Genomic DNA, 12,391 nt, shown 5'->3' on the forward strand with positions numbered 1-12,391 from the left:
AAGAGGCAAATGTGGTACTTGACATAAATCAGATATAAGGGGACTAGAAAAAGATGGAGATGGGCATTAAATAGCTTCCCAAAAGAAGTGACTTTAAAGGAAGAGAATAGTTGGAAACAGACTAATAGGTCAAAAAGTGTGTCAGCAAAAGGAGTTGCTAATTTGAGAGGGACAAAGCTGGTAAGTGTGTGAATTTGGAGGGGTCAGAGAGAGTGGTAGGAATAGCTGGCAAAATAAAGACCACAAAAGCACACAATGGGCACAGGGAAGAGCCTCTCATTTGTGAGCAATGCTGGAGCTGTTCAGATATGGCAACACGTTTCTGCATGGGTCATCTGTGGGGGGAGCAAGTCAAAGCCTCATCTGCAGCCAATTTTCACCACAGACATTTTAGCAATGACTTGAGAGCAGGCTACATCATTTAGAGGAGGTGAAAATAGTCAAAGATGGCATTGGAGTTTTATTGGATGATGAAGGAATACTGAACCATGACTGATTTAAGGAAACAAATTGTGAAGGAAAAAGAGGAAAGATTCACTTTTGTATGGATGGACTACAGCTTCCCAAAGCACATAGGAGATTTGACTGTGTAGTCTCAGCGACAAAGACTATTTAAAATGAGATCTCAGAGTCTGCACAAGTAAATAACTGCAGGCACAATGGCAGAAGTACCTTGCTACAGTGCTGAGGTAGTGTCTGTTTCTCATTTTTAATCACGATTAATTGCGTGCTTAGATGAAAACTAAGGTAGAGCTTTTGACAATATGGCCTACGGACCTCATTTCTTGTTTTAACTATATCCATGCAAATCTCATGGGAGTTATTGGACCTCTTTTATGCTTATCAGCTTCTTTCCTTACTCTGTCTTGTTAGTTTAATGATGAACTGCTTTCATCATCATCTTCCTGTGTACTACCATTTTCTGTACTCTATGACATATAGAGAAAAATAGTGCAACAGTCTGAAGAATGTTAAACCATAAGTTGTGTAGCTTACGTAACCTGATATGGAGTGTCTTCTTTTGTTGTAACTATTTTCTACTCCCATTATCTACTTAATTGTTACTTACAGGCCACCAGAGAAGTGGCTTATTTGAAGCAGGCAGTGAGACAAAAATACTGTGTTGATTTATAGTACTACGAATTACTTTGAAGGGGATTCTGAGGACATTGAGAACTTAGTATCTCACCCCCAGTGTGCTGGGGACAAGAAAAGGGCATTTATTTGTAATGGTGAATGGGACTCTCACTCCTACAGTAAATGGTCCTTTACACACTATCACAGACTCACCTCGTGCTTATCTGAGAAGAAGAAAGGTCATACATATCTGTATCTCTATAGCTCAGTAACACTATAAACAAAACAGATAAAGAAAGAATCCTACAAATCAAAAGAAACACTCAGCTGTGGTATCATGGGATAAAAGTCTTCTCTCCTTCCTTAGGGGCAGAGGAGTGGAAGCAACTGCCAATAGCTGTTTCATTCACAGGATCCTTCAAACATCCACAGCACAGACCACAACGCTTTCGAGCACCTACGACCTAATTCTTACTAGCTCATAAAAAAAAAATCCCCTTCCCGAGGGGAAAGATGATAAAACTTCATTTTGACTTTTGAGCGTTATTTATGGTATATGAATCCTATCAGCAGAAAGTTACACTTGATAGAGTTTCATCTTTCTGTAAGATTTTCAGACCCTTGAGGGGCATTTGTAGGCACCAAGTGCTATCAAAAAGTCACTTTCTTCTTGGTGAGAAATTTTTTCTTTCCTATGAAGGTTTTTCCCAACAGAAATTGTAAGACTCTGAAAAGCAATGTTTTTCCCTGAGGAAAAGACTTTAAAATTACTCACCTATCACCAAATTAAATAAAAAGAAGAAATTTTACTGAGTTGAAATAAAAACTATTCTGCTAGGCTAGGTGTTCTACTTTTGACAGTCACTACACTAACTGAAACTTTCAGTTGAAGATCAAAATATTATTTAACTTTAGCTTGTATGATAGTATATTTTGGATTCCCTTAGCACAAAAATTAGGAAGTCAAACAGTGCATCAGGCTGACAAATATGAACAAAATTAGGTCTGTCTTTCTTCACTTCTGAATGACCTGACCAAGGAGTCAGTGTGGCATGGCTCAGGAGAAGGACAGATTTATAAATTAGAAAAACAGAAACAAGCACAACAGAAAAGCATTCTCCTGTTGAAAGATAGGTTTAGTCTTTGTCTCTTGAAGATTTCACTCTCTACAAAAGCATCACACCTACACCGAACACCCACAAGCTCACAGAGAACTTACCCTGCTTACGAAACTTGCATTTCGGTATAGACAAGACGCCTCAGAATTGTACGAATGAAGTTCAAAAAGTACAGGCCCACTGACGCTGCGACAACATCCGAAGAAGCTAATCTGCCAAATGAGTAAAACTATATTCAAGCGCGAAACTATCCTAAAAACACAAACCCACCCTTCTTCAGTCATCCGGTTTGCTCAGCAGTTGGAAAGCGCAGATAAGTACAGTGCTGGAGTACTGCAGCCTTACAGGGTTTGCTACGTCTGAAATTAGGGAGCAGAGAGAAACTTGCTAGACAACAAACTCTGTACTTCATAGCTGCCAAAGTGGGATGACACGCACACACGCAATAATTATACACTGAAATATTACTAAAGCTGAGTTGCTCACTGATGACTTAATGGCAGCAGTAGAATATCTGAAACAATCACTGCTCTGCAGTTTACATACTGTTTTCAAAAGAAAATGGTTATGCACATGCATTTGGGTTCTAAATTACATCCCTGTATGTCATGCTTAGTTTATTATATATCACGGAATTATTCAGAAAGCACAAAGCAAAAATGAGAAAATGATCATGCCAAGTGTTCCCGAAAGCAAAAATTTTTGCTATTACTTTGAAAAAGTAGAAATGGCCTTGGAAAATCTTACACTTTAATGGTGATAATGTCAGTGAAAACATGTTGGGCGTGTTTAGATCCTTCCCTATCTATAATAGCTTTTGATGAATGCGTACCCTTAGGGACTGCGAGAATCCAAACAGGCATGTTTCGCATAAACAGTACTGGTGTTACTTCTTCTTGTGCCAACTACAGCGAATGGCATTTCTCAGCTTTGCTGGTTTTGAGCTGTTGAGCAATGGTTAATGCAGACTTCTGTTTTGGGACATGCCAAAAGAGTGACCATAAGCTCTTCTGCTCTCCTTATAGGGTCTTTCTATTATCACCAGGAACAGTATATTTAAAGCTTGTATATCTTTACAGTGGGGCCTAAGAAATGTACTTACAGCTGCTGGTCTTTCCTTGATTAACAAATGGGAGTTTAAGAGAAACTATGGAGGCCAGCAAAACAGGAATCTTTCTCCAGCTGTAGACAAGAAAACAAAGAGTCAAGTTTGGGGTTTTTTTGATAGAAGGTGGATAGAAAATTTGGAAACAAAACCATAAAATATCTTAGGATAATAAGTCCTAGAAAATGACATTTTAATCTGAAGAATATGGCTTTAAAATGTTTCTACAAGCTGCAGGTAAACTCCTGTTCATCAAGTCAGTATCTTTAAAAACAGGACTGCTGGGTATTACATTTACCTTAAATCTACTGTGTGAAATACCAGGAGCACTGCACCGTGGTTCAGCAATGAATCAGCTTCCCAGGAGCAGCATGGTGAAATGGGCCCTGCCTAGGCCAGTTTGATTTGGCATTAGGAGACCTTTGGTTGGATGTGCTGAGCACACATACAGCTTTGCCAGACACAAATTTATGATGATATATTCCAAAACCTGTACCGGGAAAGGCTGTTCACTCCTTGTCAAGTGACTATGCCTAAGATAATATGCCACAATCTAGAGTCTGCTGCTTTGATGATCTCTTAGCTGCTGGTGTAATTACTGGAATAAGGACTAAATACTGGCATTTAATCTTGCCTGGGAGAACATCAGCTTAGTTCTCAACACAAAGTGTGAGAGACTGTTTAATTGAAGGCACTGTGAGGATGGAAATGTGAAAACAGGCAAAGTTAGATTAAATCTGGGTGAAGGTGCATTTGAGGACTCCTGCTTTAACTCTCATATAAACCACAGTAAAAGACTGCTTACGAAAGTCTTTTGCTAAGGATAGAAAATGAGTTTGGCAGCAAGCAGGACTTTGAACTCAGAAAGCAGCTCTATCTGAAAGCACCCAGATCCATGCGGTTTAGCAGAATATAGGACCTAGCAATGTGGTCTATTTATAACGTAGTGGCAGTTGTCCAAAAAGAAAAACTGGGACAAGCTACAGCAAGAGTCAGAGCCCAGTTTCAAACCTGCCTCTGAAAAGGTGTAGAAGATTGTACGAGCTGTAACAGTTCACATGCACGAGAATCATACTTCATCCTGCCTGTTCTGGGTTAACAGCTTCTTGTTCCATTCTGAGGACAGCCTTGCCTCGCTAAACCTAAGTGTGGCCTTTTCTGTGAAACTGTCAGATTTAGGAAACGTGAGCCCAGTCTGTTTCTAGCTAATCTTCCTGAAAACAGATAAGAACATCACATGCTACACATAGGTGTTGTGAGCCTGAACTGAGCTATTTTTAAGAGCAGACTTAAGAGTCAGGAAATGAGAGGCAGAACTACAGTAAGTCACATCTGTGCAAACATTTTCTTATAGTTTTAATCATTAACCTGCTTAACCTTTATGTTCCCAGACCTGCTCCACCCTGAGATTTTTGTCAAGGCTAGCATTTTTCAGAAGCCATGGAGGGTTTTGCAATAGGCTGTATCACGCCTGTGCAGACAATTTTATGGAGTTTTACGACAGTTACCAGCTGCTTCAGTTACTAACAGAGATGCCATAAAGGTCAGGAACATTAATAACTAGACATGCATCTCCTATGAAAAATTAGTTGAAAATATTAGCTTTGCATAGTCTGCTCAGTACAAATAAGCAGCAGAAGCTCTATTTGGCATTCATTATTTTGTTTTTCTAGCAAGTGCTAGACCCACTAGAAACTAAAATGAACAAGATGAAGGAAACCCCAGATGGGAGGGATTGAGTATTTGGAGATCTGCCATCTGACATCAGCAAGTCAGAGCTGCATTTTCTGTTCTGCTGATATGTGACATGATCCCAGTCAAACTTGCATTAGAAGTTATTCAGATTTTATATTTAATTCTGTGATTTTCAGTACCCCAAGAGGGAGTCACTAAGAGGAAAAGCCATTGTCTAAAAAGCATTTTTAACATTGACAGGTAACAGCAAGGATAATTGTAAATTACTTATTGTCAGTGTTCTACTCTCCAAGCTTCTTAAAAATAATCCACAGTTTAAGTATTAAAACACTGTGCATGTCAACTACCAGTAGCAGCCCAGTTCCCCTGAGCACAGTGTTTAATTGCTTCACAAGTCTTTCATGATTTTTCACTGTGGAAAAAGTACATTTAAATTCTCTTTGTTTCTGTGGAAAAGGATTCAGAGTTGTTGGTCTGTTGTGGCGAGAATCCAGAAAATATCCCACAGAGACTACGGTTTTAAAAGAATGTGTATGCGTTTAATGCTAGTGGTATAGTTTATGTTGAAGAATCACATGAAGATATACTACTACATGCAACTATGTGACTATGCAGCTTATTCTTTTGCTCAGGCAAAAAAAAAAAACAAAAACAACAAAAACCAAAAAAACAAAGGGAGACAAGCCTGGTGCACTGAAGGAACAGCATTACTGTTGGTACTATCAAAATCACACAAGAGCCAGGCACCCTAATAATTTCCTATTCCCCCAAACTACATTTTCTGGACCCAATACAAGCAGCTTTCTCCAGCTGCAGTGCTGATGCCCTGAGACTCCTGCCTATCACAACGAGTAACACTGCTCATGACACTTCTCAGTCTGTCTTTGCAGTTGTCTTCCTTTCTGTAGCTAAGCTTCGGAACATGAACATTCATATTTTGCATCTGAGTGGCACCTAGCATAGCAGTGCAAGCTAAAGCTCACAGAGGCTACTCTAATACACACACTAAGGAAACAAAAGAACAGAGATGAGCCCAATCCTATGTCTCAGCTTCTCCCCACTCCCCCTTGCTAAAGAAACAAAGCACTTTCCCTTCCTCCCTTATACTCTTTCTCCACCTGATAGTGTGCTCACAATTAGAATCTCTAATTCCTGCACCTGTGGCCACTTCTCTGTGCAGGGGTGTGCTCAGTCATGAATGAGTTAAAATCAGTGCAGCAAAAATCAACTTCGTGTAAGTAGCATCAGTGTTTGACATCAGGTCATAGTTATCTCTCCTCTTGGCAAAGTTACGAGGACTACATAAGCACAAGATAATAAGAAGAGATGGGAAGAATGACTCTGTCACTCTTTTCCTGTGTCTTTTCCTGTATCTGTGCTGTTAGTGTCCCCTGCCACTCCCAAGGCAAAAAGTAACAGTGCAAACCTACAAAGACCTTTGCCAGTCATCAGTCCACCGGTGTGTGGGGTGTTGGGCACTTCTCATCCCTGTCCTGTGTGCATGTGCCGTCTGCCGGTGCTGCAGGTCACAGGCTATGTGGGGTCAGTGGGGGTGGCTCACGTGGATACGCAACCTTTTGAGGCTTCTATCTGAGGAAAAAATAAAACCAGTTTTAAGATCATGAGATAGGCACTTTTTACTTCTATTGGTTCTCACTTCACAGTCATCCAGGAGAGTGCCATGTCTCCCGCATGAATCAACATGTAACACTTCACTGAGGTCTTTCAAAGCACAAACTTTGCTTGGCTTTTCTGAGCCTCACAGCCCCAACTAGGTCAGAGTTGTTCTACAACTGTTTCAGTGTGAGTTTGTATCCCTGGTAAATCTTCAGTTGTGGTGCATAGTTTCTGGTAACACTTAGCAGCACAGAGAAATTAAGCAATATGAAAATGCCTCAAGGAATACACCGTGAAGAAAGCATGCTCCACCTATATGCTATATTTTTTTTGCTCAAGCCTGTACTGCCACTGTTTGACTCAAGTAGTCTTTGGAGACTGATCACTAAACTGGGGAGGAACCTTAATGTTAAAATAATTGCTGAACTAATAGTTCATTCATTTGATTTTAGGAACATCAAACCTCCCTTTTTAAAATGAAAATATTTTTATCCGTCTCATCCATCTAAATCTGGGGCACAGTTCTCTCCCCTTTTCCCTCCAAAGATCTGGTAGATCTGTAAAAACTACGAGGGGAACAAAAATTCACCCACTATCAGGCCTTACACTGAGAGCTAAACTTTGCATCAACTGTAGCAGCACATGAGATGCTCACTAACTAGAACAAAATGAAGTCCCTGCAGGCCACTTCAACCTTTTGTCAAGCACTTTCTGGGAAATAAGTGAAGCAGAATCTACCACTTGAAATAAACCCTCAGATACTTTGGTTCCCCAAAATAAGAGAGCTAAAGCCTGCAGGTCCCACACTGCTGCAGTCACGATGGCACTGGATATATTTGCTTATGTGGGCTGAAGTTTGAGACCTTCAGTGTTTCCAAAGGGAGCTCTTTGGGCAGACATACATCCTATGTATGTGCCCCATAGAAAGATCATCTTTTCAGGATACATTTTCCCTGTTTCAATTTCAACCCATTATTCTAATTAAAACTCCCTTTATTATGCAAATCATCTCATCTCCTTGTCAATGCTTCAATTTTCTGTTATTCAGTACTTAGCTAAGACATAGCTAACTTTCCATTTGTCCTTGCAAATCAGTCTCTTGAGAGCCCTCTACCTATCTCCAGCCCTAAACTCCATTTTCTATATCTTCTGGTAATGAGGGACATTGTCTTCCTTGTGTCTTCCTCTATGCCAATTAAACACTCGTGGCTGTCCCCCTCTTGACTAACAGGAACTGAGGACACAATCCCTTTTCTCTAGGTGGTTCATTATCCGCATTCTCCTTTGGAATAAGAGGAACTGTCTGGCCTAAACCTACTATGTCATCTTGGAAAGAGATTATTTTGACTTAGTGACATGGCTTAAAACTGCTCTTACTGGCCGAGTGAGTAGGACACTTCCTTCCAAGCTCCTGTAACTGGGAGTTGCTCTCAGGCTGTGGGGCAGCCAGCTGACATGGAAATTCCAGGTGACATGAGTTTTCATCTCAACATTTGGGTGACTAAAACATTGATTTTAAAGGCTGATTATAGCAATGACTGAGAAATACTGTTCCGGATTATGATGAAGTCTGAAAACCTTGGTGATTCTGTAAATACTCATGCCTTCTCATGTCCACTCATTGCCTGCATATTGAAACAAGAAGTGTTACTAATAGTGATGCAGCTCTGCCACAGTATCACAAACACACTAGAAAGAAAGCAATCCAGTGAGGTCATTTGGTTGATTTCCCCTCTTTCCCAGAGAAACAGGATACTCTCCACTATGTATTTTTAAGTGCTTTGTACAGTTTAACATTTGATGCAGTTCTGAAAACTTCAAGCATCAGAATCTGAGTCCACGGGCTTTATCCCTTAAGGCTGTAGGGCTGGCAGGATCCGCTGTGTTTTGTTGCACAGCAGCACTTGAGGGGCACTCACCTGGTGGATTTTTGAGTACTGAAGACTCCAGCAAAGATGCATGACTGAGCAACGTGTTAATGTGATATAGATGCCACAGAGGAGTGATGGGATTAGCTGGCATTTGGCAAAGAAAAATACAATTCTACACATTCATAGAGGCAGCAAAGCAAGACAGTGGCAGCAGAGGGACTTTTCCTGGGGCAAGTCAGTTACGGGGTACCCCAGAGGGACTTGGCAGCATCTCTGCACATGGCGTGGGGGCCCTCTTGTGGGCCTGGTGTCTTCTGTGGACCCCACTAAAAAATATCAATGTGCTGCCTGAGAAGGGATTAACATTAATGCTTACTTAGGACAAGGGCTATTCAGACTCCAATGCCAGCTGTTGCAGAGGGCACAAGAAGTGCACACAAACAACAGGCTGTGTGGCTCCACAATTTTCAGGTAGGATGTATATTTTTCTCAAGTAATTCAGAAATTATTGGAGTTTGAAAGACACAACAGTTCAGTTTACATGGCTGACTAGACAAATTATATCTCAGGTATGGCAATGCTGTAAAATACTAAGATCACATTTTTGCTTTTCCACATGTTCATCTGTCCATTTTCAACTCCCAGTGAAGTGTACCCAACTCACCTTCATCCGGATGACCATTTCTTGCTGTCTCCCATCCCACACACCTTTGCAGTCATTGCTAATTACAGATGCCATGCACAGGCAGGAGGTGAGCACATCAACACCTGTCATTTTTTTTTCCTTTTGCGCCAGTGTGGTCATTGGGAGCTGGTGGATGCATACAGTTGTCAAACCTGATCATCTCATATCAAGCACTTAGTGTGGACACAAATTAATGTGACTAATAACTGTAAGAGGACAGATTTTTACCACCTGCAAGCCTCAAAGAATAGTATGGGAACCATGTGTGGTTTCTAACCACGTTCAGTGTGAAATAATTACGCAAACTTCAAACTAAAAAGCTCTCTAAGTGCTCAAGACATGGATTCTGTGAGACGAGGCAAAAAATATGTCTGCCACGGTGAAGAGAACCTCCACAAAACAACCCAAGTTGCAAAGTTATGCTCCTCCTCAGCCAGTGGAGGTATCTACCAGTAGGACTAGGAAGGTGCTGGTCCTAGAAAAGTTATTCTTAATGCACAAATACTTCCTGACAAGCCACCTCTCTTCCCTGAGGGTTAGTTGCAGCCCTCCACTGTGAGAGTCTTTGTGCTCTCTGTCTGTTCAGAACAAGTATGTCCCCCGCAGGCATCCCACCCAGTCTGCCTGACCAGAGACGCACCTTCATTTCCAAAGGCAATTCTATGCACCTAGGTGGAATGAGATGAAGAAAGTAAACTGTGGCAACCAGAGCCCTGGCCGAGCCAAGTCTGAAAAAAATGTGTGCAACACTGGGCTGGAGTCACTGCCAAGCTATACCTCTCCATCTGTGGGAAACAAATTTCTGCCTGTTGCAGTAACTGAGTGATGATATAGCTGGAATTTCCAAGAGGTTAGTAATAACTCACTCTAGAAAAGTGGTATAATTTTGTTTGCTTCCCAGAGAAGACCAAGGGATTTAAAAAATGCAACCAAAACACCCACCAGCACCACCCTATTCCACAAATATATTACATTTACATTTTTACCACAGCATTACACTGATGTATGTTTTCACTCTGAATTCTAGCATTTTGGGTTTTAGGAAATCCCCTGCAGTCTTTATGATCTTGTTGGAGCAGAAAGGGACAGGAAGGCAGAGGTCTGTAGCCTGCTCAGGTTACCCAGGGCAGCTGATCAAGCCTCCTGGATAGGCACTTGATGTAAATCAAGGTGGAATTTAAGCGACGGATTACATCTCTACCCAGGCTGGTAATAATGAGAAATGGATCCCTTACAGGGAATACAGAAATTTCATTAATGCTTTCCAGCTATATCATGATCATGGTGTGCTTTCAAGCATATATTTGCAGCGGCACACAAAGGCATGGAGACAATCAACTACGTTTTTCTGGTCAGCCCCTTTCTACATTTATTTTTAATAGTTTTAATAATAAATTATTTCACTGTCTCAGCCTGACTTGCCTGCTTAGCTGTACTTGTTTTACATGAGGACTGTCTCTTGCTGTGTTCAGCATTGAGCATAAGGAAGTCTTAAGTGGAACCTAAAGAGACTGCTACCAAGTGTTTAGAGATACACCTTTGTAATGGTATGGAATCGAACACACCTACTTTAAACATCTTTTGTGGTTTCCCTGTCCACCAGAAACAAAGCTTGTTTGGTTTAAATTCTAATTTTTTCCAGGCATTTCTTTAAAGTCCTTTGGCAAGTTTCTCTGGTTATGCCCTACAAACTCTGTGAGATTAAAGTTACATTTGTCCTGAATTGTGTTAACAAAAGAAACAAGAATTACTAGTCCTCTAGATGGTGCTACATTTCAAATAAAGCAGCTGGATGCTTTAAGATTTTGTGGAAATACATTGCTGTAGTACCCTATGAGAAAGGAGCACAGTGAGAAATCCTGACCCCCGTAAAAGAACTGATGTCAAACAACCCACAACTTCATCTAGCAGCGTTGGCAGTGAAGGGCAGTATGTATGTAAATATATTAGTTTCTTCTCTTTAAGAATAGTGAAAGTTTCAGAAAAATTATAGGATGTATTGATTAAAATTATCTTTCAAAGGCTGTCTCAGTTTTCTGTGTCTTTGATTTCTGATTTTCACAATAATTTGCAGCTGACCCCTCCAGCATACATACCACTTTTCAACTTCAATGACTTATATGAATATTCTCTGACCACAGTCTTTGGATGCATCACAGGCCAAGCACGACAGGCTTTCCCTGGCAAAGCCTGCATGCTCTGGCCCAATTTCACAGAAGTACAGCACAACTGTACTTCAAATGCAACCACAGAAACAGTGCACATGCTCAAACTGAAACCCACGGTTAAAAACCTTGTTGGCTTAAGGATACTTGTATATGCACGCTGTACTTGGGCACTGAACACTGCTAAGTCTAAGTGCTTTAGTGACACATAACAAGGAAAGAAGGTAAAACAATTTACCTTTTCTTGCCCAACACAGCTGCACAGGTTCAGCACTGAAATATTGGGCCAGCTGTCTCTAAGGCAAATTTTCTTATCCTTAGTTCCTTTCTGTCCAGCCACTTTTCAAGAGGATGCCAAAGTTCCTCCTATTCCTTCCTCTCTTTCCAGGCTCCTATCTGTAGTTTTGGAATATCTGCCTATTTTCTCTCTCAGATATTTTTCCTGATTCTCTTTGTAAATCCAGGCAGATGGATTTGCAGCACCAGATTTCTTTCCTCCTGTTGTTGCTGTCAAAGTCAAGAACAAAAACTTTCTGATTTCAAGATTATTAGTTATACATTATTATACATCTGACCTTTGAAACACATATTCTCTATAACCACTATCTCTTACTTTGTGCAAAGTTCATCTGTTATCTAAATAAATGTCAAATTTGGGATCTTGTTAAGCCTTTAGCCTCAGTAACAATAACTATGAATTCTGGAGTTTACTCAGACAGCATAAGAGAAACATTTATTTCATTGATTTTGACTATTCAACCTCTAAAATTTCACTAAGTATATTTGTTCTAGTATATTTGTTCTTGTGTTATGAGAAAAGAATAACAACATCCCTAGATCATTCATTATTTTGTATTCTTTCCCCATATCCCCATTTATTTATCTGCTTTCCAAGAAACATTCCTTGCAGAAACATACCTCTGGGCTCTTGGTGATTTTTACTGCTTTTTTATTATGAGTCCTTCTCCAGTTTCAAAATAGTTTGGTTAGTTTTTGAGGCTGTGAAGCCACAAAATCAGGGCCTGTAGCTGCTCACAAAAACACTTTTAAAAAGAAAG

Source organism: Pterocles gutturalis, unplaced genomic scaffold (genome assembly GCF_000699245.1).
Source record: "Pterocles gutturalis isolate BGI_N339 unplaced genomic scaffold, ASM69924v1 scaffold4260, whole genome shotgun sequence".
NCBI lineage: Eukaryota > Metazoa > Chordata > Aves > Pterocliformes > Pteroclidae > Pterocles > Pterocles gutturalis.